Raw genomic sequence first — 20562 nt, 5'->3', positions numbered from 1 at the left:
GATGAAAGATGCCATTTGGGTTCCCTTGAACAATGCTCTGTGTGTGAGCCACTGCTCTGGGACCTCACCAGTCACATCAAGCCATATAGTCTTGTCTCAGTCTCCAGGAAGATACAGACAAGGTACATAAACAAAAGGAATGCAATTAAAGATCAGGTCCTAACTGTAGCCTAATGTGAACTACATCTCCCAGAGACAGTGAAGGAAAGAATTTTCTTCTTTGTATCTTTGGTCCACGCACTTAGTAGGTCTTACCAACAAATGGTTGTCTCTTCTCCTTCTAAACAACTTCCTTGGTTTTCCTTTCACATGGAATGGCATGATTTGGCATAACCTACTCTTCTGGGGAATATATATATATATATTTGCCCAAGATCGCGAATCTGAGAAACCGCCAAGGAGCCGACACCGATGCAAACACAAGAGGGTTTATTTACAAGCTCGAGCCTGGGTCCAAGTATACCAATGCAGCGGAGCAGGGACTTGGACCCCGAAACTAAGAGGCTTAGCAACTTTATAGGGGCCAGTGGCCAGTGGGATACACAGAAAGTTGCACAGTCATGCTGGTCCACTGAGCCGGATTTCCGGTTAGGGTGTGCCCTGGTCTTTGACTAGGGTGGGGCCGTATCCCTGAGCTGGATTTCCAATTAGGGTGTGTCCTGGTCTTTGATTAGGGCAGGGAAGTACCCTAAGTAATAAGCAGGTCGGCACAAGGCGGGTGCAGCCCAAAATAGAGTCAGTCCTGCTCTGCTTGTCCAGGGGTAGGGGATTTTGTTAAATTTCCTGGGTCCCACATTCCCCCCTTTTTCAGAGGATCCTATGCAGGACCCAATCATGGGTCCAGGTTGCTCTCAGAGTGAGCCGGGGAATGATTAAACCAGGATTCTCACCAACCTTGTTGCTTTTCTCGCTTTCATTTACATTAAAGGCAGCATATAACTCCCCCAACCCTTTGTTGTAAGAAGAATAATTCTAATTTCCTTCTATTTTGAAGGACAACCTCAGACTAGGGAGTCTTGGAGGTGGGAAATAAGTGAGAACAGTGCAGTCTTAGCTTTAGGGGATTGTCCTTGTCTGGTTGGCTTTTCCATTCTGGAACAGAGTCCGTGAGAAGGGCGTGTGGGTCAGCTGGCCAGACGTGTGTGTAGTGGACCCAGGGAGTAATCCCATCAACTTTGAGAGTGGTGGGAGTGGTCAGGATCACGAGGTAGGGTCCCTTCCAGTGAGGTTGAAGGGTCTGGTGTTGGTATCTCCGCACATACACCCAGTCACCTGGCCGATATTGATGGGGGTCCGGGGGTGGCCCAGTCTCATAGAGGGCCCTCAGCTTAGGCCACACCTGCTTATGGGTTCGTTGTAACATTTGGAGGGAGAAAAGAAGTTGGTGGTCATCAAATTCAGCAAGCACCTCAGGTTTTAAATTGGGGATAACAGGTGGAGGAAGACCGAACATGATCTCGTAGGGAGTCAGTCCCATCTTATATGGGGAGTTCCTCACCCTATATAGGGTGAAGTCCCGCCAGTCTCCAGGGCTAATTTAGTTAAGGTCTCCTTTAATGTTCTGTTCCTCCTCTCTACCTGTCCTGAGCTCTGGGGCCTATATGCACAATGTCATTTCCAATCTGCCCCAAGTACTAGTGTCACTCCCCGTGTTACCTTAGAGACGTGTTACCCTGGGCCGTTGTCTGACCCAATTCTAATGGGAAAACCATACCTCGGTACGCTGTCTTCCAGCAGTATCTTGGTCACGGTCTGTGCCGTTTCATGTTTGGTGGGAAATGCCTCTGTCCATCCTGATAAAGTATCTACAAACACTAGTAAATACCTATACCCGTATTTTCCAGGTTTCACCTCAGTGAAGTCCACTTCCCAGTAGGCTCCTGGGCGGTCCCCTCGGAGCCGGGTGCCCGGGTTAGATCCATGGGCGGAGGCATTTGTTAACTGGCATGTGTGGCAGCTCGCCACAATCTTCTCAATCTTTGCTCCAGAGTCTTTAATAGTGATCTTTGCATGTCGTATGAGGTCTTCCATCTTCCTTGTCCCCATGTGAGTGCTCCGATGCATTTGGGATAGGACTCGCCGTCCTAGTTCCTCTGGCAGGATGATGCTGGAGTCTGCGGCCCTCCACCAGCCACGCAAGCACTGGGTCACAGGCAAGCGTTTGATCCAGTGTAAGTCAGCATCAGTAGAGTTGGGGGATGTCGGGCAGGGTCGGTGCCCCCGGATCAGGTCGCGTGGTAGCTAAGACCTGGGTCACCAGAAGGGCCGCCTCTTTTGCTTTTAAATCGGCTCGCAGGTTTCCCCTGGCTACTGGCGTGTCTGCCTTTTGGTGCCCCGGACAGTGGAGGACGGCCAAGGCCTTGGGCAGCCAGAGGGCCCTCAGGAGTTCAAGAATCTCCGTTTTGCTTTTAACAGTCTCTCCCTCTGCTGTCAGAGCCCTCTCTCCCTGTAAAGGGCTCCGTGCATGTGGGCGGTGGCGAGGGCGGACCTGCTGTCGGCGGAGATGTTTATGCGTTTACCTTCCCCCATGGTCAGCGCCTTGGCCAGTGCGTTGAGCCGACGTTCCAGCTGCCAGTGGAGCCGACGTTCCAGCTGCCAGTGGCTCGGCCCAGACGGTCTCCGTCTCCGCGGTCACGGCTGCCCCCGCATATCTGAGTCCTTCTTGGACAAAACTGCTGCCGTCCGTGTACCAGGTGGCGTCCGCGTTCTGCAGTGGCTGGTCCTGGAGATCAGCTCTGATTCCGTGCACCTGTGCCAAAATTTCTTGACAGTCATGCAGAGGGGGGTCCCAGTCTGGGTTAGGGAGTAGCGTTGCCAGATCCAGGGTATTTGGTGGCTTGAATAAAATCCTGGTGGGGTTTAGCAGCAGGCTCTGATAATGGGTCAGACGGGCATTGCTGATCCAGCGGTCTGGGGGCTGAGTACCCCTTCAATAGCATGTGGCGTGGTGACATGCAGTTCTTGCCCCATGGCCAGTTTGTCTGTGTCCTTGACCATAATGGCCACCACAGCAATAATTTTTAAGCATGGGGGGAATCCAGTGGCCACCGTGTCCAGCTTTTTGGAGAGATAGGCTATGGTCTCTTCCAAGGACCTAAGTACTGGACAAGGACCCCTTTTGCCACCCCGTCTTTCTTGTCTACATACAGGTAGAAGAGCTTGGCTAGATCGGGCAACCCAAGGGCCGGGGCAGACAGCAAGGCCTTTTTAAGGTCATTAAAGGCTCTGTTCATGGCCTCTGTCCATTCAAAATTTTGCTGATGCCTGGTGGCCTCATAGAGGGGTCTGGCCATCTCGGCAAAACCCGGAATCCATAAGTGACAGAACCCTGCTGACCCCAGGAATTCACGTACCTGGCAGACGGTTCGCAGCTGTGGGATTCTTAAGACGGTTTCCTTCCGTGCATCCGTCAACCATCCTTGTCCATCTTTTAATTTGTACCCAAGGCAGCTCACCTCTGCTCTGCAGATCTGGGCTTTTTTAGCTGAGGCCCAGTATCCTAGGGCCGCTATGGTCTGGAGCAAGTCCCTGGTGCCTCGCAGGCATGTGTCCTGGTCCTCTGCCGCCAACAGGATATCATCTACATATTGTAATAAAGTCAAATGAGGGTGCTCGGAATGGAACTCACCCAAGTCTTTGTGTAAGGCCTCCTCGAAGATGGTCGGTGAATTTTTGAATCCTTGTGGTAGTCAAGTCCAGGTGAGCTGGCCATTGATGCCTTTCTCAGGGTCCGTCCATTCAAAGGCGAAGAGGTCTTGGCTCCTGGGCACTAAAGGCAGGCTGAAAAAGGCATCTTTTAAATCTAATACTGTATACCAAGTTTTGTCTGGAGGCAGGGTGGAGAGGAGGGTGTATGGGTTTGGGACCGTAGGGTGCATATCCTCTACTTGCCGGTTGACTTCCCTCAAGTCCTGGACTGGCCTGTAATCATTAGAGTGCGGTTTCTGAACCGGCAGCAAGGGAGTGTTCCATGCCGATTGGCAGGGCCTTAGTATGCCCGAGTCCAGTAGTCGCCGTATGTGGGGTGTGATCCCCTCTCGTGCTACTAGAGGCATGGGGTATTGGCGGACCCTGACAGGATCTGCCCCCGGTTTTAGTTCTATGTATATGGTCAGTTGATGCTGGGCCAGTCCAATTCCCCCAGTTTCTGCCCACGCTTGGGGAAATTCCTGCAGCCAACGGTCAGTGTCAGTCATTGGGGCTGAGGGCATTTGGTGGAGAGGATATTCGTCTTCTAAACTCAGGACAAGCACCTGAATCGGGTGCCCCTCTTTGTTTAGGACTTTTGCCCCTTCGAGGCGGAAGCAAATTTGTGCCCCCATGTTGGTGAGCAAATCCCAACCTAACAATGGGTAGGGACACTCAGGGATGACCATGAAGGAGTGGGATACCCGGCCCATGCTGAGATCCACAGTTCTTCGAGTAGTCCATGAGTACTGTTTGGTGCCCGTGGCCCCTTGCACCCATGAAGTTTTGTTTGCCAATTTCCCTTGGGGTTGTAATAAAACCAAATGTTGTGCCCCAGTGTCCACTAGGAATTCAACAGGTTGCCCCTCCACTCTAAGAGTTACCCTGGGCTTGGGGAGGGGTGCCGAACCCTGACTTCCCTAATCGTCCAGCTCCTCCATTTCTAAGATCTTGGCAGGGGCCTTAGATCTTTTGTTAGGGCAGCTTTTCACCCAGTGGCCCTCCTCTTTGCAATAGGCTCACTGGTTTTTGTTCAGCTTAGGGCGCTCCCGAGGGGGACCAGGGCCATCCTCCTTACTTGTCCCTGAAGCCAGCTTCTTGAGGTGCCTCCGTCTTTCCTGTGGGTCGTCCATGGTTGTGGCCAGCAGGATCTTGGCCAGGTTTCGGGTCTGACGGTCACTTAGTTTGGTTTGTTGTTCTTCCGGACTTGATTATTATAGACTAGTTCTGCTACTATCACTAAGTCCTGCAAGCTCTTCTCTCCCAGTCTCTCTACTCTTTGTAATATTTATTTATTTATTTATTTATTTATTTATTTATTTATTTATTTTTGTAATTTCTTTTTAATGTCCAGAGTGGCCTGGTTACCAAAAGCCATGATAATTACAGCCTTTGTTTCCGGGGCTCCTGGGTTCATAGGGGTGTACTGCCTAAAAGCCTCTATGACTCCCTCTAAGAAGGCTGCTGGACTCTCATCCTTACCCTGCCTCACATCATAGACCTTGGCCAGATTGGGAGGCTTGTGCACGGGAGCTTTGAGACCTGCCATTAGAGTCTGGCGGTGGACCCGGGGTCTCTCCTTACCTTCAGCTGAGTTGTAGTCCCAGGTGGGGCGGGATAAAGGGAAGGCAGCATTTATGAGGTCTGGGTTTTGAGGCGCTGTCTGTCCTCTCCCAGGACAGACTTCCGGGCTTCCACCTGAATTCGTTCTCTCTCCTCGGTGGTGAAGAGAACCTGCAAGAGCTGTTGGCAGTCATCCCAAGTAGGCTGGTGGGTAAAGAGAACAGGATCTAAAAGCCCGATTAGATCTCTCGGATTATCAGAGAACTTTGCATTTTGGGTTTTCCAATTATATAAATCACTGGTGGAGAACGGCCAATATAACATTAGCTGTTCGCCAGTCTCGTCGGGGGGCCTCATGGCATGGAGAGGAAGGGCGGCGGAGTCGGCTGGCCCCGCATTCGGAGGTGGGGCCGTCCGGTGGGTCCGGCCGCGTGTCCCTGCTGCTGGCCCGCGACAGGGACTCCCTCATCAGGGAAGGGTGGCGCCCCTTCTGCAGCCCTTCATGCCTCCAATGGAGGGGCGGAAGGGGGAGGGGGTGCCCGGTAGGGCGGCAGGAGAATCAGATCCTCCAGCGAGGAATCCTGGAAGACCGGACGAAGGGGTGCTTCGGGCATAGAGTTGGTCTCCTTCTTGGCTTTCCGCAGGGCTAGAATCTCTGTGGGTCCTGCCTTGGGGAGTAAAAACGGTTTTAGCCAAAGAGGAGGATTCTCGATCATGTCCTGCCAGGCCAGGATGTAGGGCACCTGGTCAGGGTGGCCGTCCGGTTTGTCCCTGAAGATCATGGCCTTAACCTGTAAGATAATAGGTAGGCGGAAAGTTCCTTCTCGGGGCCATCCCACCTCAAAGGTTGGCCATTCTGATATATAATAAATTTGGAATCTCTCTCTCCCTATGTCTATGCTCAGAATACGAGCTCTTTCCCTAACATCCGAGAAGTGGGAGAGCATAAGATATAGGGGAGTGGTTTCTGTCTCCCCCATTATGTCCCCGATCCACACCAAGACACAGACAGTAAAGACGATTAACAAGGACCCAACAGCACAGACAAATGCACAAACAGTTAGCAAGGACATAGTAACACAGACCAACGTGCAAATAGTTAACAAGAACACGGTAACAGACAAATGTTCTGAGTGGCCGCGGAGACAAGACAGAAAGTAACCTGAAGGGCTGGCAGCCGGCCCTCCTTACAGATGAGGACCCCGTCCCCCTTACAGACGAGGACCCCGGCCTCCTTACAGATGAGGACCCCCGTCCTCCATACAGATTAGGACCTCTGTCCCCCTTACAGATGAGGACCCCAGACCCCCTTACAGATGAGGACCCCGTCCCCCTTACAGATGAGGACCCCGTCCTCCTTACAGATGAGGACCCCCGTCCTCCATACAGATTAGGACCTCTGTCCCCCTTACAGATGAGGACCCCCGTCCTCCTTACAGATGAGGACCCCCGTCCTCCATACAGATGAGGACCTCCGTCGCCAGGCAGGGGCAAGGGACGTCTCCTCAACACCCCCGGTCGCCGGCCCGCCAGTGCGTCCACCTAAGCCAATGCCAACCCAATACAGATGGGAATTCCTACAGGAACAGTACAGTTTAGAGCTCTCAGAAAATATGCACGCAAAAGGTGGAAAAAGTTGAGTGCACTCACCATGCGTGAAACCCTCCAGATGGGGTCCTGGTGGTTTCTTGGATCCCGGTCGAGCCCCCAAATGTTGTGCCCAAGATCGGGAATCCGAGAAACCGCCAAGGAGCCGACACCGATGCAAACACACGAGGGTTTATTACAAGCTCGAGCCTGGGTCCAACTCCCTGCTCCGCTGTGTCGGGTACACTTGGACCCAGGCTCCAGCCTGTAATAAACCCTCGTGTGTTTGCATCGGTGTCGGCTCCTTGGCGGTTTCTCGGATTCGCAATCTTGGGCACAACAATATATAGCCTTTCTTTGGCTAGACTTCTATTAAGAAGAAGTTGCTGTTTGATTCCATTAGAAGTTCAAAAAAATAAGCAAAGTCTAAGAATTAGCTCAGATTAGATTTGAAGTCTGCAGAGATAGTTAGTGTCCTGGTAAAAGCAGGTAGCACCTTCTAATGAAATATTTATTAGGATTGTGGTTTTGCAAATGGCAAATCAATTTAAAGTAATGTTTCTTCCAGAAGGTGGAAGAGCACAGTGGAGCTTCACACCCATCACAGACTGACATTTCCTTGAACCTCCTAGCTTCAGCCTTTCATTGTGTAGCAAAAGTGTGACATAAATGTAGCAGAACAGAGTGCTCCTGCAAGAGCACAAACTGCTCTAAAGAGGCCAGTGCAGCTGCCCACGTGCCCAACATAAACAAAGCATCAGCAAATTCAGGAAAACAAAACACATAATTGAAATGAGATGAGGACAAGAGTCAAGCTTTGCAAGATCATCCCTAAGTGGATGCAGCTAATGGCTTTATCATTTCTTCTCCAATCAGGGCTGAATGAATGAGTAGGCAGTCTTAGGAAGCCCATAGCAACAGGAAAGGATCACAGATACCCACAACTTGCAAGCAGCAAACACAGGTTTTCTGGTTGGGGAAATACTTATATGGGAGGCTTGGGAAATGAATGGAGGGAGAAGCAAAGAACAAAAGCAAGGGGTAGGAGTGTCCTCTAGTTTCACAGAGAAATCCTGAAGTCTTTCTATAATTCCCTATGGGAGAATGTGGCTTATGCAAATGTGTAATACCTGACTGGCACGAAGCACAGTGCCTCACAGAGGGAAACCAGTGAAGGTGTGGTGCACTATTTTGGGCTTTACCTTTGTTAACCCCCTGTTCCTTCTTTCCTCCAAACCATGGATTCTCATTTAACATGGCTTTGGTTTCATGAAATCCTAACATAGAAGTGGAAAGGCAAGTAGAAAAGACAGAATTATGGAAATCAAAATTATTAGTATAAATCGTAAATTTGAGATTTTCACTTCTGGTCAAGACGTGATATCTGAAAAACAGGACAAAATACATAAGCAATGGTTTTCAGACACTGGACATTAAGGCAGGGGTATGATTCCTGAAATAGGAGAAACAAACATGGTAGGAGGGCAACCAGGAATAGACAGGCAGTCTCCCTGAGTTCAGGAGACGATGCTAGGAATATGGGGCTGGAGTTTGCAGGGCAGAAAACCAGACAGGTGGGAGCTATATACAGAGAGAGTTCTGGAGGTCTGCAAAGGGCCCCCTCCAGTCTGCAGCTGAGTACTGATCCATGTGTGCACGTGATAAATCCATCCCAAGCCAGGAAAAGAACTGCCCAAAAGGGTTAAGAGAACAACTGCATCAACTCTCACAGGACCAGCAAGAGTTTGCATTCCAGAGTGGAAAAACCTTGTAACTTGGCAACGTCAAGTAGAGTGCTCATAAGGTACTGCGCTGTAGTGAAAAACACTTTTATTTATTTTTATTTTTTATTTTTTTCAATGTTCAGTTTCCTTTAATGACCCCCATCTCCCTGAAGGGCAGGTACAGGCAGCTAGGCGATGATGACAAGAGATGTTTACTTGAAGATCTTGCCCTGATTGAAGGTTTTGCCCACATGCTGGAAGGCCCCCTCCCAGGAAAAGTCCTCTCGAACCAGCGTCTGGGTCTCCTCGCTGCCAGGATCCAGTTTCCGCCACGTATAGGACTCATAGTCCACCTGCCAATCTGGACTCAGCGGAAAGGCAAGCTCCTGGCCTCGGAAGACCCAGACTCCAGAAATGGAGCTGCTGTTGTTGGTTCCAAAGAGGATGACACTGGCAAAGGCATTCTTCCTCAGCTTGTCCAACCGTTGGAACATTCCAGTGATGAGGTTACAACTCATAAAGGTCTGAGTGAGCTCCTCAGGGAAGCGGTACTCAGCGTACCACAGGGACCAGCCATCCTTATCGAAGTGCTCCCAGAAATAGGGCAGTGCCACAGGGAGAGTGTCCTCATTGGAGTACTTGCGCTTAAATTCGTCTAGCACAAAGGTACTCTTGGGCAGGTGAGCAAAGGGGTCTTTGGCCTTTGGCTCAGCAGCCAGTGCCTGCTCACATTCATCCATTTCCTCCTCAGGAGCAGGGGCAGCAGCCTTCTTCTCCTCTTTCCACTCAGCCTGGAGCTTCTGCTTCTCTTCCCGAGAATCCTTCTCTTTCCGTGGGGTGTCTTTTTTAGGTTGGCTCTCTGCAAACTTTTTAGCATCAAACTGGGCCATCTTCTCACAGAGTTTCACCTCCCCCAAGACAGCCCGGAACTGGGGCTGGTTAATGCAGGTAAGGAACCAGCGGTTGGTATTGGGAAAGGCCTGGCGGAAAGAAGGCTCCAGGACCTGTTTATAGAGCCACAACAGGGTGCAGACAACTGTGATGTCAGCCAGTGTCACACGTTTGCCCACTAGAAAAGTCCTGGTCTTCAAATGAGTATCCAGGAGCCCCAGAATTCGCCTCACTTCCTCCTTTGCATTCTCTGTGGCCTGCTTGTTGTGGTGCATGATGCCCAAGGTAGGAAACACCCAGGTACTGGCTGGGGGCACTATGTCGCTATCAGCAAAGCTCACCCACTGCACCACCTGGGCTGCTGCCTCTGGAGTATTTCCCCGCAGCTCCTCATTGTTCACATAGTAGGCAATGGCACTGCTCTCAAACACACAGAATCCATCATCACCCTCAAATGCTGGAACCTTGCCGGCAGGAAATTTACGGAGAAATTCAGGGGTGCGGTTGGTTTGGCCAAAGTGGAAGTGGGGTGGTGCGGAGAGCACGCGCACCTGAGCCCCGCTGTACTGAGCAGCAATGAGAGCCTTGAAGGCCCTCCAGTTTTCAGGATATGTGTACAGGGTCCCGGCCGCCATGGTGATTCTGCCCAGAAAGGGGGTAAAAAACACTTTTAGATGAGATCTACTTATTTGTTTTTTTGGTGTTAGTTGTATAAGTTCTTTATATATTTTGGATACTAACTCTTCATTGGATGTATCATTTGCAAATACCTTCTCCCATTCAGTAGGTTGTCTTTTATTTTTGTTGATTATTTGCTTTAAAAAAAATGGGTAGAAGACATGAGCAGATATTTCTCCAAAGAAGATATACAGATAACCAACATACAAATGAAGAGATGCCGAACATCACTCATCATTAGGGAAATGCAAATCAAACCTACAATGAGATATCACCTTACATGTATCAGAATAGCTAAAATCAAAAACATGAAAACAACAAGTGTTGGTGAGGACGTGGAGAAAAAGGAACCCTTTTGCACTGTTGGTGGGAATGCAAACTGGTGCAGCCATTATGGAAAAGAGTATGGATGTTTCAAAAAAATTAAAAATAGAACTATCTTACAATCCAGTGATGACAACTGAGTATTTACCCAAAAAATATGAAAACACTAATTCGAAAGGATATATGCACTCTTATGTTTATAATAGCATTATTTTCAATAGCCAAAATATGGAGAAGCAGTACAATTGTCCATTGATAGATGAATGGATAAAGAAGATGTGATATATATATATATATATATATATATATATATATATATATTTCAGAATATTTATATATATATATATATATAACAGAATATTTTTTAGCCACAAGAAATAATGAAACCCTGTCATTTGCAACAACATGGATGGCTCTAGATAGTACAGTGCTAAGTAAAATAAATTAGTAAGAGAAAGACAAATATCATATGATTTTACTCATATGTAGAATTTAAGAAACAAACTAATGAACTGAGGGATAAAAAGAGACAAACTAAAAAACAGATTCTTAACTATGTAGAACAGGTGGTTAACAGAGGGGAGGTTGGGTGGGAAGATAGATGAAACAGGTGAAGGGGATTAACAGAACATTTACCTTGATGAGCACTGAGTAATACATGGAACTGTATCACTATATTGTATACCTGAAACTTTATGTTAACTATATGGAATTAAAATTTTTAATAAAAGAGATATGCTTAGATTTAGTCAACAAAGCTTAGAATATATGTAAGTACCATGTTTCCTTGTGGTGTGCGCTCTGTTCTGGTTTGTTTTTAAATCAAATGTCTGTTTGGGAGGAGATGAACGTATTCAGTCTATTAGATCTGCCCTGCTGGATTTTTTTTTTTTAAGTGTAACCTTGACTAGCTGTCTTATTGTTTATCCTGTAAGATTAGTCTATCAATTAAAGTTTGATAATTAATTGCATCTCCTTTTCCTTCTAATTTTTCATGTACCTATCCATACTGGGGATTGACCGATATTTGGGATGGGCCTGGGGCTGGTTGTTTTGTTTTATTTTGTTTTTTTTTGCCAGCTGTGTTCTACTCTATTATGGTCTTTATATATTTGGCTTAAAGCATATTCAAATTTGTTTCTGTGAAATACAATTGATACACTGAAAAACAAAGGGGGGGGATCCAACCTTTTTCATGGAAATAAATGGCATTCCAAAATTCAAAAACATTTATAGTAACACAAAATATCCAGACTCTAACAAGGTAAAGTACACAATGTTTTTTGTTTGTTTGTTTGTTTTAGGTTTTTTGTTTTTGTTTTTTTTTTTAGTTTCAGAGGTAAAATTTATTTATTTATTTATTTTTTTTTAAAGTTTCCAATTTATTTATTTTTTTTTAATTTTTATTTATTTATGATAGTCACAGAGAGAGAGAGAGGCAGAGACATAGGCAGAGGGAGAAGCAGGCTCCATGCACCGGGAGCCTGATGTGGGATTCGATCCCGGGTCTCCAGGATCGCGCCCTGGGCCAAAGGCAGGCTCCAAACTGCTGCGCCACCCAGGGATCCCCAGAGGTAAAATTTAATGAGTCATCAGTTGCATATAACATCCAGTGCTCATTACATCACATGTCCCCCTTAATGCCCATCACCCCATTATCCTTTCACCCCAGCCACCTCTGCTTTAGCAACTCTCAGTTTGTTTCCTAGAGTTTAGCCTGTTATCAAATCAGAAAATGCTATGCAGGAGAAGAAGCAAGAAAATATGACTCTGTTGCATATTGGGAGGAGGCCCTTTCGCAGATCTTCAGGGCTATCTCTATGCAGCACTCGCCTCTCTGGTTAAAATCTATCAAATATTTAAAGAAGAAATAATAATACCAGTTCTATACAAACTCTTCAATGACATTACAGAGGAGGGAATACTTAACACATTCTATGAGGCCAGCATTATTCAGATACCAAAACCAGACAAAAGTATTACAGGAAAGAAAACTATCAACCAATATCCCTCAAGAATATGAATGTAAAAATCCTTAACAAACAAATCTGTAATAAATTTAACCAAGCAATATACTAAACAAGCTAATACATCATGTACGAATGTGGTTGTTTCTAGAAATGCTAATTGATTTTCTTCTGAAAACCAATCAGTATAATTCATATATTAACAAACTAAAAAAAGAAAATCTACACAGTTATCTCAAAATAGACACAGAAAAAAATCATGTGACAAAAGTTAACATTCTTTCCTGATTTAAAAAAAAAAAAAGCTTTCTACAAATTAGAAACAGAAGGAAACTTCCTTGATCTGATAAACAGTATTTACAAAATACCTACAGCTAACATTGTACTAGAGGTCCCAGCCAATGAAATAAGAGAGAAAAGAAAGTCTTCTAGATCAGAAAGAAAGAAGGGAAACAGTTTTATTCTCAAACAACACAGAACATTCTACAAATACATAAGAAACTAAAATAACTAATGAGTAAGTTTAGCAAGGTTCCAGGATACAATGTCAATGTACAAAAAATATTTTATTTCTTAGCCTAGCAATAAATATACATTTAAGTGAAGCAGAAAACACTATTTACAATGGCATTAAGATTATGAAATATTTAGGGATCCCTCGGTGGCTCAGCGGTTAAGCGTCTGTCTTCGGCTCAGGGTGTGATCCTGGAGTCCCAGGATCGAGTCCCACATTGGGCTCCCTGCATGGAGTCTGCTTCTCTCTCTCTCTCTCTCTCTCTCTCTCTCTCTGTCTCTCATGAATAAATAAATAAATCTTCAAAAAAAAAAGAGAGAGAAAACCATAAAACATTGCTAAGAGAAATGATGTTCATGGATTTGAAGATTCAACTGATGTTAAAACATCAATTGTACCCAAAATGGTCTGTGATTTGATAAATCTCAACAAGCATTTTTTTTATTGAAATTGACCAGCTAATTCTAATATTTGTAGGAAATGCAAAAAAAACAAAACATCTTTGAGGAAAAGGAAAAAAGTTGGAGGACTTAAACTGATTTTGAGATATATTATAAAGCTACAGCAAACCAGTCAGTGTAGTCTTGGCATAAAAATAAACAAATAGAGAGTCCAAAAGTATTCCAAATATGTACACATATATATCCAACAGATTTTTGACAAAGGTGTAACTTAATGGTGAAAAGATAGTCTTTTCAACTGATTATGCAGAAGAAGAACAAGAATAAGAAGAGGAAAAAGAGAGGAAAAAAGAACAAACCTCTACCCATAGCTCATACCATATATAAAAATGCATCATAGACTCAAATATAAAATGTAAAACTATAAAACTTTTAGGAGAAAATATAAAAGAAAATCTTTTGTGATCTTGTGTTAGACAAAGACTTCTTACATAACACCAAAAACACAACTCAAAAAAAAAAAAAAAAACAAAAAACAAAACCTGACAATGGACTCCATAAATGGGGGGAATATCTACTCTTTGAAAGACACTATTAAAAGAAGAAAAAGATAAGGTATGAATTGGAAGAAAATATTTGCAAGTCACATATCCAATAAAGGACTTGGAGCTGATTATATAAGGATTCTCAGAATTTAGTAATAAGAAAACAAACAACCCATTAAAAGATTGGCAAAACATTTGGACATCTCATCAAAAAGATACGTGCATAGCAAATCAGTGTGTCAAAATATGTGCAACATCATTAGGGAAATGCAAATCAAAGCCAAATGAAATATCACTATACAACCACTGGAATAGCTGAATTTCAGAAGACTATCCACGCTCAGTGTTGGTGTGCATATGGAACAACTTCAACCCGTATACACTGTTGGGGGGACTGTAAAATGGTATAATCATTTTCTAAAACACCCAGAGAGTTTCTTAAAAACTTAAACATACACTTACCACTTAATCCAGTTGTTCCACTCCTAGATATTTACTCAAGATAAATGAGTGCATATCTCTCCACAAAGATTTATACCGGAATATTCATGGTGGATTTATTCAAAATGGCCAAAAACTGGAAATTCAAATGTCCACCAAGAAGTGAACAGAGAAGAGAATTAGAGTATATACATACGATGCAATAGAAATAATTTTCAGCAATAAAAAGTAACAAACTATGGATACCCATAACAAGATAAGAGAATCCGAAAGTAATTATGCTAAGTGAAAGAAGCCACACAAGGGAGTGCATACTTTTATGATCCCATTTGTATACAATTGACTATGCAAATTAATCTATAGCGACAGAAAGTACATTGCTGATGACCTGGAGGTGTGGTGGCAGAGAGAAGGGCAAGAAAGATTACCAAGGGGTATGAAGAAAGCTGAGGAGATGTATATACATGATGTGTGTGTATGTATGTATGTAATGCCAAAATTTATCAAGTTGTCTTTTAAACATGCGCTTTTATTTCCTATCAATTTACCTCAATAAAATTGGAAAAGTTTGGGCAGTCCGGTGGCTCAGCAGTTTAGCGCTGCCTTCGGCCCAGGGTGTGATCCTGGAGCCCCGAGATCGAATTCCCTGTCGGGCTCCCTGCATGGAGCCTGCTTCTCCCCTCTGCCTCTCTCTTTCTCTGTGTCTCTCATGAATAAATAGATAAAATCTTAAAAAAAAAAAAAACCTGGAAAAGTTCATTCTTTTTCTAAATTGTTCAATTAGGAAAAATAATACATTTCTTTGCGGGGCCTTTTAGTTTTCAAGCAAATACTACTTTCGCTTTCTGATTTTCACGAGAACCCTGTGAAATTGGGAGGCAGAGAGGTGCTATTTCCATTATTTAGAACATAATTCTGACCTCGGAGAGGTGAGGTGTTTTGTTTAAGTTCTCATGCCCACGCAGTGCTAGATCCAAAGTTACAATTCAGGTTTTCTGACTACTGGACCAATCACAATACTTGCTCTGTTTAGTATCCAAGTCTCTTGGGAAACACTGCAATTGGCCTATTAGAGATTCTGTTTCTATTGGCCCAAATTCAACCAATAAATCCCCCAAATCATGGAACTTTAATAGGTTACTATAATTAAAATAAAACCAAAGTTACAAGAGACAGTTTGAAAGGATTTTCAATCACAAAATGCATAGTACCGCGTACTCCAGCCAACTCGGGTGAGTTGTGGACCAGTTTACTGATCATGCTGGATAATCACTGTAAATCCCTGGAAGCTCCAGGACTGAGACTGCCTATGGAGCACATGTAATTCCCAATAAAAAGAGTCCATAAAAGAGTTTTCTTTGTAAATGACTCACTCTCCACTGACTCTCAAATTCCTAGTGACAATCTCATTGTTACTAGGGGTATGTTTTCTTTCCACATATATCTTTGACTTTTTCTTTTATCTAAAATGCATCTGATAGCCCTTGAAGGACATGGGTTGCTCTGCAATGCAAAGCTTTATGCTGTAAGGTTGGAAGGCATACAGAAAATATAACATTCCATGTCCTCAACCAGCCATTTGTCTTGGGTGGGACTTTCAGCTGAGCACCAGCTTTCAAGTTGTAGTGATTACCTGCTCCACGAGAATGTGTAAGGACAGAGCAAGGTTGGCCTTCCAATAGAGTCTGGCTAAGCAATAAAGAGATGTGCATAAATTACCATTCACAGTTGGTGCTTTTATTTTGAATTTCCTACCCTAAACTCTTACAGCCAACATTTGAGAAACAGATGAAATGTCCATGCCTTCCGTGTGTTTTCAGCTGGAATCCTGTCTGCAGTGATTGCTGTCTCCTGTGCCCTTCTCTGTGACTTCTGGTCCCAGTGCTAAGCCATCCCTGGCTCTCCTCACCAGGATTCACCTACAATCACCATACACTCTTCCTCCAAGCTCCATCGTCAGTGCCACTCCTTTTACAAACCTTCTCTGGCCATTTAATGTGCTCCATTTAGCTCTCTGTCCTGTTATTTGATGTGTAAGATTCCTATGTCCTTTTTAATCTCTGCTTTGTACTATGATCATTTAAGGACATGTCTGCTTCTCTCACTAGCCGGCAAGCACCTTGAGGGCACTATTGTATTTTACTCAACTTTCTATTTCACATAAATCTCCCACCTGAGTAATTCAACAATCTTGAGAGGCACCTGGGTGGCTCAGTAGGTTAAGCATCTGCCTTCGGCTCAGGTCATGATGTCAGGGTTCTGGGATTGAGCCCCACATTGGGCTCCCTGCTCAGTGAGGATTGTTTCTCCCTCTCCCTCTGCCCCTCCCCTTGCTCATGCTCTCTCTCTCTCTTTCAAATTAACCAATAAAACTTTTGAAAAATATGTATTGAGCAGATACAAAGACAGGCAAGGGAAAAGAATGTGGCATAATTCTGTGTTCCCACAGGTTAGATAAAGAAATGGCTTGTTGTCATGACCTTGAAAGTCCCACATTTGTCCCACTGCCTTCCCTCTTCACTTAGAGGGAGCGGTGATTTTTCACTTACAACTAATTAATTCCAATGCTTTCCCACATTATTTTATTATATATGTTCACATTCCTAAATATTTTATAGTATATGTCATACATAGTACATAAGTATTCTTTGCATGTGTGTGTGTGTGTGTGTGTGTGTGTATAAAACATATATAATCAACTGTTCTTAAACGTCATGTAAAATTGGAATCACACTGCATGTATCTTGTGACTCCCTTTTTGGGTCAAAATTGTGTCCTCAAGGATTATGCACCTTGCTGTTTCTGTAAACACACACACCAAGAGACAGAGCAGGGATCCCCTTGAACTGTAAGTCACCATTGCTGCAGGACGCTTTGGATTCCTTGTGCCTGGGGAAAGGCAGGCAGGCAGAGGAATCACCTGATTGCCCGGCAGAACTAGAGCCAACCTTACCCAGTGGGGCAGGAAGGAAACCAACCATGTGGGACTCGGATGATCCGATCCCTGAGTCCTGTTTGGCCATCGGGATTGTGAATGGATAGCACAGCATCTCATCCTGAGAGGTGGTGGTGGTCAAGGGTGCCATCTCCTCAGGAGCAGAGTTGGCCTCGCACCACCACGCAAGCCGCCAGGTCACGGGTGCTCGGGTAGACTGGCACACCAGGAAAGAGAGAAGGTTCCTGTCCTTATGGATCTTATATCTCAGTGTGTGTGTGAGAGAGAACTGAAGACAGAAACGATAAACAGTAGATACAATAAATAAGCAAATTAAACATCATACTAAAAGTGGTAAGTACTAGAGAAAAGGGGAAACATGGAGCAGGGTAATGAGGTTAGGAGTGCCAGATGGCTGGAGCGGGGAGGCATTTGCATTATTAAAGAGAGTGGGGCTCAGAGAAAAGGGTATATATGAGCAAATCTTGAAGACAATGAGGGGTTAGTCCTGTAAATGTCTGAAATAAGTGCATTCAAGGTAGGGGAAACTACCAGTGCACTGCAGGAGGCAGAAGTGTGCCTGGCACACCAGGAAGAGGAGGGAGCACAGTCCTCCTGGGAGGACAGGAGATAGAAGTCAGAGCAGCCAGGGAAGAGAGGGGCAGGGGAAGCAGAGCCGGAGGTCATGGGGGGCTTTTGTAAGGATGATCCTGCGGCCTTTCACTCTTACTCTAGGTTGAAATGGGAAGCCATTTCAGGTTTTTGAGTGGATGACTGTTATGATCTGACTTAATATTTTTGAAAGGATTACCCTGATACCATAAGAGAAACAAAATCTAGGGTTCCAGTGATAGAGGTGGGGAGACAGAAGCCTATTGCAATAATACAGGTGAGAAGCAATGCTGGCTTGGAGCAGGGTGTCAGCAGTGGGAAGTGGAGAGGATGATCTGGAAATAGTTTTAAGAGAGAGTCACCTAGTCTTCCCGATAAATTGAAAAAGGGGGTTTTGTATTAGGCAAGTGGAAGGATGGAGTTGCAATCACATGAGATAGGAAAGCTTGCAAGCAGGATCGGGTTTGTTTGGGGACTTTGGGAGGATGCCGACGAGGAGTTACCTTTCGGACATGTAAATTTGGGTTATCTAATAGGCATCCAAGTAGAGATGTCAAACGGTTTGATGTATGCACCTGGAGTGCCGAGCAAACCAAATATTGGAGTCTTTGGCATATAGGCGGCATATAGCAGCCATGTCAGAAAAGTTGACATATTATTTAACTTAACCGAGTTTAAAGTCAATAGATACTTTTATAGTTTTCTTAAATGACACAAGGAATTTGAAACACTGTAATTTGTAATACTCCTTTTGTGGTGCATTTTTTCCCCGTTTTTGTTTAATCTTACAGGATGTATGGCTATTATTTTATACAGCCAGGGCTTACATTTATCTTTTCTCAGCATCCTTTCTTTGCATCTCAGATCTATATTTTGGGGTCACTTGCCTTTTCCTGAAGTGCATTCTTCAGAATTCCCTTAACAAAGGTTGGTTTATATTGGTCTGAAAACGATTTTACTTTACAATCATTTCTGATAATTTTTTCCAAGAATACAATTCTAAGTTGACATCTATTTCCTCTATGCACGCTAAAAATACCATTTCACGTCCTAGGCATCCCGCTGTTGCCTGTGGAAAAATCAGATCTCAGACGAAATGTCATTCAATTGTAGTTAGTCTGTGTTTTCTCTCTGGCTTTTTCAAAGATCTGTTTGTCTCGCCATGATACAACTAAATGGGCATGTCTTTTTCTTCTTCTCTTAATTGTACTTGGAAATTGTTGGGTATAGTCTGTGAATTGAAGATTTTTATCTGCTTTAAAAAAATCCACAGTTATTCTCTTTTCAATATTGCCTGGGATGCATTCCTACAGGGGACCTTGCCCGTCTAGCTACCGTGTCTCTTAACATCTCTGTCAGATGTGCCAGCAGGTGCAGGTCCCGAGTGCTGAACTCTGGATAATGTCTTCAGAATTGGCTTCCATTTTGCAACAGTCTCTTTAGGTATAAACTGCTGCTAAACCAGTCAACTGTTTTCCTGCCAGTTATTATACATATCTTGCCTAGAAATTATTCAGTTACTTTTAAAACTGCTTTTTAAATTATTTTTTTAAGGATTTTTATTTATTTATTTGAGAGAAAGAGAGAGCACGTGAGTGGGGAAGAGGGGCAGAGAGAGAAGCAGACTCCCCACTGAGCAGGGAACCCAATGCGGGGGCTCTTCCAGGACCCTGAGATCATGACCTGAGCTGAATGCAGATGTTTAACCAACTTGAGCCACCCATGCAACCCTGCTTTTTTTGATTATTTTTTTAGGCTCTCACTTTTTTTTTTTTCTTTAGAACATATTAAACACTCTTACGTTACGTTTTGCATCTGATAATTCCAATACTTGCTATCTCTCAGGTCTGGTTCTGCTGTGTTTTTGTTGGCTCTCAATCATGACACTGTGACTCCTTGTGTGTTTTGTGATCTTTATGTTGAGCCATTCCATGTTTTCTGGAATTTTCTTTGAGGGAATCCTTGGAGGCCTCACTTGAAGGTAAATGTTTCCAGAGATCACTTTGGTCTGCTTTGCCAGTTATCCCACCAACAGCCCTGGGTAGACTATAAACTAAATTATGGTTCAAAAAATTCTGGACCACCAACACTGGCTGAATCCAAGGTGTAGGGCCCCTGGTAGTGATTACTTCTCAGGAAAACCTGTTCCTCTCTCTAGCTCAAGGACTCAAGCTAGTCAGTTGGCCTCACCCCCCTCTGGGGGCAGGGGGCAGCACTTACAGCCCACATTGTCACCAAGTCGGTGATTGTTTGAGGTTCTAGCTTAATATAAGGGGGTCTCATATTATACTTTTCTTCTTGGATCAGCCATGAAAACCAAAGACCAAGCCTCTAGGTTCAGCAAGTGTTCTCAGGGCTAAACCCTGCCTCCTGTGTACTTTCTATTTCACGTTGCATTCTCACTTTGTTTCTGGCCTGTATGTTTGCCTCAACTGCTTGTGGGTATAACTGGATGTTCTAGTCATCCTGTACTCTAGCATATGTGGCAGAAAAACTGGTCAGGGTGTCTGTCCCCAGGCTGGTGGAATCACAAAATCACACTCTCTTCTGTCTTTTCGCCTTATTCTTAACAACGGTCATGTTATATCCACATAGTCTCACTTACAATGATTGAAAAGATGCTACTTTTGGATAAGACACTTCTTTTTTTAATTATTGTTGTTCGGGGATCCCTGGGTGGCTCAGCAGTTTAG

At 44.5% G+C, this 20562-nt stretch overlaps 3 pseudogenes; all 3 read right to left on the bottom strand.

Annotated features, from left to right (window-relative positions):
• Positions 1–1081: 1081 nt before the first annotated feature.
• Positions 1082–3813, bottom strand: LOC119876423 (annotated as a pseudogene).
• Positions 2151–5966, bottom strand: LOC119876422 (annotated as a pseudogene).
• Positions 5967–8687: 2721 nt separating this feature from the next.
• On the bottom strand, positions 8688–10098 carry LOC607438 (annotated as a pseudogene).
• Positions 10099–20562: the final 10464 nt, after the last annotated feature.

The sequence above is a fragment of the Canis lupus genome, chromosome 7 (assembly GCF_011100685.1).
Source record: "Canis lupus familiaris isolate Mischka breed German Shepherd chromosome 7, alternate assembly UU_Cfam_GSD_1.0, whole genome shotgun sequence".
In the NCBI taxonomy this organism is placed as follows: Eukaryota; Metazoa; Chordata; class Mammalia; order Carnivora; family Canidae; genus Canis; species Canis lupus.
The sequence above is the reverse complement of the archived record's forward strand: the minus strand, read 5'-3'. Positions and strand labels throughout refer to the sequence as shown.